The 4,422-nt window shown below is 39.7% G+C and overlaps 1 non-coding gene across 1 annotated transcript; it reads left to right on the forward strand.

Moving 5' to 3' along the window:
* The first annotated feature begins 2,459 nt into the window (after positions 1–2,459).
* Positions 2,460–2,566, forward strand: LOC128289982 (small nucleolar RNA R71). The gene has a single exon (XR_008279622.1). It is a non-coding gene; the product is annotated as a small nucleolar RNA R71 (small nucleolar RNA).
* The last annotated feature ends 1,856 nt before the right edge of the window (positions 2,567–4,422 follow it).

Here is a 4,422-nt window from a genome sequence, read left to right on the forward strand (position 1 = left end):
CGCCCGTGTGCCTCGGGCGTACTGGTGAGCAAAGTCCTGTCTCATAGCTGTGTCTAGCTTCGTTCGCTTCTCCCACGCCCATGTATGCAAGCCCCATGCCAGTGTTAATTTGACAGTTTAGACCACGGGTGTTAAACACGAGCGTGTCACACGCCCGTGTTGTTTTAACAGGTTTATCTATAGTTCCTCCACACGGGCGTGTCGTAAGCCTGAGTTGTTTTGGCAGGCTCGACCACGGCCATGTCGTACGGTCTTGGCATTTTATCGTAGCCCGTATTGAGGAAATCTTTTTCCCTATTTTCAAACGGCCTTAAGCACGCCCGTGTGCTTGGCCGTGTCTCTGTGGAAACACCTGTATTCAAGATTTCTATTAGTAGGTTAGGAGTTAAATACCAAAATTTAAAGAAATTAATAATGTTAGTGCTCGAGTTGCCTCCCGAGAAGCACTTATTTATAGTCTAAGCTCGACTTACCTCTCCGTTGAATAATCATGGTGGTTTGAGGAGTTTATTCTCCTCATTCCTGCTATCAATCTCATCAAAATAAGGTTTTAATCGGGTGTTGTTTACCTTAAAGGTGTCGAACTTGGGATGACTCACCTCCATCGTACTTAATGGAAAAATACTGAGTACCGTAAGAGGGATTTCCTCATTCGATGTGGTAGTGACAATGTGGGGATCTGCAGCATCTAATAAGACCTTATCACCAACCTTAAGTTGATTTTAAGAGGTATCAGGCTCGTTTTGGCGTAGTTTCTGTTTGTCGGGTGTTCTTGGTTTGTGCATCCGCCATTCATCGAGTTCCTTGATTTGTAATCTCCGATCTTCATGAACAAGTTCTCTACTATTGCTTGAGAATGACTCGTGTGCTTCTTTCAGACTCATTTTCTGCAAAGTAGGTGGCACCATATTGTTAGTTTTAGTAGAATGGTTTAGATGATCACCTTCAATTCCTAATGTGTTGCCAGAATTGTGAGCTTGAAGGGTGATTGTTTCGTCTCCCACCCGGAATGTGAGTTCACCTATGCCAACATCAATGATGGTTTTAGCAGTTGCTAAAAAGGGCCTTCCTAAAATTAAGGGAGTGTTGTTATCCTCTTCTATGTCTAGAACAATAAAGTCAATGGGAAATATAAATTTATTGACTTTCACTAGTACATCTTCAATAATACCCCTAGGAAATCTTATAGTTTTATCTGCCAATTGAATGCTCATCCTAGTTTGTTTAGGTTTCCCAAGCCTAGTTGCTTAAACATTTTGTATGGCATGACGTTAATACTAGCCCCTAAATCAGCTAATGCATGATTTATATCTAAACTACCAATTAAGCAAGGAATTGTAAAACTCCCTGGATCTTTCAATTTGTGGGGTAGCTTATTCTGTAGAATAGCTGAGCAGACTGCGTTTAGTTCCACATGCGACGCTCCGTCCAACTTTCGCTTATTTACTAAAAGCTCTTTTAAAAATTTCATTACATTTGGCATTTGCGATAGAGCTTCAATAAACGGTAAGTTAATATGTAATTTTTTCAAAAGTTTAAAGAATTTACCAAATTGTTCGTCTGAGCGGTCTTTCTTTGTCACGTTAGGGTACGGGACACGAGGTTTATATTCTTCATTCACCGTTTTGCTATGACGTACCTCACTTTTATCTTTGCTCACCACAGTTTCTTGTATCAATTCTGGCTCAGGCGCAATGAATCATTCCTTATCTTGAGTACTAATTGCGTTGAGGTGTTCCCTTGGGTTAGGTTTAGTATTACTTGGTAAGCTACCTTGTGGTCATTCGGAGATTAGTTTGGATAGCTAGCCTATCTAGGTTTCGAGTCCTTGGACCGATGCTTGTTGATTTTTAAGTGCTGTATCAGTATTTTGGAAACGGGTTTCTGACACCGAGATGAATTTAGAGAACATCTCCTCAAGGTTCGATTTCTTCTCTTGTTGATAAGGTGGCTGTTGAAAACCCTGAAGATTTTGTGGCTTTTGATTCCCTTGACCACCCCAGGGGAAATTTGGGTGGTTCCTCCAACCTGCATTGTAAGTATTACTGTATGGGTCATTTTGAGATCTAAAGTTATTGTTACCCATATAGTTGACTTGTTCCTCTTCGGTTGTAGGATTGAAGGATTGATATTCTATATGCACACATCCTCCACTTGAGTCACACCTCATTACTAGATGTACCTGCGTAGAACCAAGTAAACCATCAATCTTTTTATTGAGAAGTTCTACCTGATTTTACAGCATAGTAATTGAGTCGACGTTATAAACGCCTGCTGTTTTTGTTGTCTTAGACCTCATGACTTGCCACTGATAGTTATTCAGTGACATTTCTTCAATAAATTCATAAGCCTCTTCGGGTGTTTTGTTGTTGATGGTTCCTTCAGCAGCTATGTCAATCATCTGTCTTGTCGAGGGATTCACACCATTGTAGAACGTTTGAACTTGCAGCCATAGAGGTAACCCATGGTGAGGGCACCTTCACAATAAATCCTTTTATCTCTCCCATACATCATAAAGTGTTTCTAAGTCCATCTGCACAAAAGAAGAGATATCATTACATAACTTAGCCGTTTTAGCCGGCGGAAAATATTTTAGTAAAAATTTTTCGGTCATTTGTTCCCAAGTAGTGATAGACCCTCGTGGTAACGAGTTCAACCACTATTTAGCTTTGTTCCTCAGTGAAAAAGGGAATAACCAAAGGTGAATGGCATCATCAGAAATGCCATTACTTTTGAAAGTGTTGCAAAACTCCAGAAAACTCACCAAGTGAGTGTTGGGATCCTCATCCTGCAAACCATCAAACTAAACAAACTGCTGTATCATCTGAATTGTGTTAGGTTTCAGTTCAAAATTATTCGCAGCAATAGTAGGTCTAACTATACTTGACTCAGTTCCTGTTAAAGAAGGTTTAGCATAGTCATACATAGTGCGTGGAGCAGGATTTTGATTAACCACAATTGTAGGAGGTAGCTAATTGCCTTGGTTTTCAGCCATCTCTTCGGTTGGGGGTTGAGTATGGTTTTCTTGCTCGTTCTTCGTGTATCTTAAGCTGTGCCTTATTTCTCTTTGGTTTCTACGAACTGTACGATCGATTTCTTCATCAAAAAGTAATAGTCCCGACAGGTTTCTTCTAGTCATAAACTATAAAATAAATGGCTAAAGTAATAAAAATTTAGCATTCCTAATATTTTAGTTCCCCAGCAACGGCACTAAAAACTTGATCGCGTTATTTCGTGATAGGTTTTAAATATTTATAATTACTTGTTCTTGAACTAACTATTATCGTGATGTAGGCAAGTGTACCTATTGAACAGTAGTATAGTTTTAGCAAGACCGAATTGTCGAACCCAAAGGAACTAAAAGTACTAGTAATGACTGTCTTTTTATTATCTAGCCTAAGAATAAAGAGGTTTTTGTTTTGACTAACTAATTATTTAAACTAAGAACACACAGTAAAAAGAATTGGGGAATTGCTTTTGGGAAGAATCGATTGACTTAAGACAATACCTAAGGAAAAATCCACCTAGACTTTACTTGTTATTCTGGCTACGAATTGAACGATTTATTCATTCAACTTGTTCCGTAGAGATCCCTAAGTTATGTTATTATCCCTATTCAAGACTAATAACGTCTAATCCCTAGATTGAATAACCAAGACTTTTCTCTAATTAACACTCTAGGGTTGCATTAACTCGATCTATGGATCCCCTTATTAGGTTTCACCCTAATCTAGCAAAATCTTGTCACCCTATTTCTAGGCGCGCAATCAACTCCGCTTAATTATGACAAAAGTACTCTTAGACAGGGTCTATTCCTCCTCTGAATAAGAGCATGTCTTGAATCAGTATCCTGGGATAGCAAAACAAGAATTAAGAACACATAATTAAGAACAAGTTAAATATTTATCATACGATTCAGAAAATAATAATTCGTCTTAGGTTTCATTCCCCTTAGATATTTAGGGGTTTTAGTTCATAACTAAATACGAAAACATCTCAGAAGAATAAAGAATACAAAACATAAAGAAAACCCAAAACTCCTGAAGGGAAATTGAGGAGAGATCTTCAGTCTTGATGATGAATCCGACTTCCGAGATGGATCAATCGGCTTCCTTGGAGTAATTCCTTACTCCCCCTTCTCCATCTCCCTTTTCTTCCTCCTCTAGGGTGTATGTATAGGCTTTGGAATGCCTATGAGCCCTTAAAAGTGGCCTTTTCCGAATTGGACTCAACTTGGGCTCGACAGGGACACGCCCCGGTGACACGCCCGTGTGCGATTACTTTAGGCCGTGTTCAAGCCTGTTAGAATGGCACGGGTGTGTGCTATACCCCTGTGAGTCGGGCTTCGATTCTGCCAAATTGACACGGCCGTGTGGTTTGCCCGTGTGAGGAGGTCCAGGCCATGTTGATTTCGTACTTTGG

This window comes from Gossypium arboreum, chromosome 2 (assembly GCF_025698485.1).
Source record: "Gossypium arboreum isolate Shixiya-1 chromosome 2, ASM2569848v2, whole genome shotgun sequence".
In the NCBI taxonomy this organism is placed as follows: Eukaryota; Viridiplantae; Streptophyta; class Magnoliopsida; order Malvales; family Malvaceae; genus Gossypium; species Gossypium arboreum.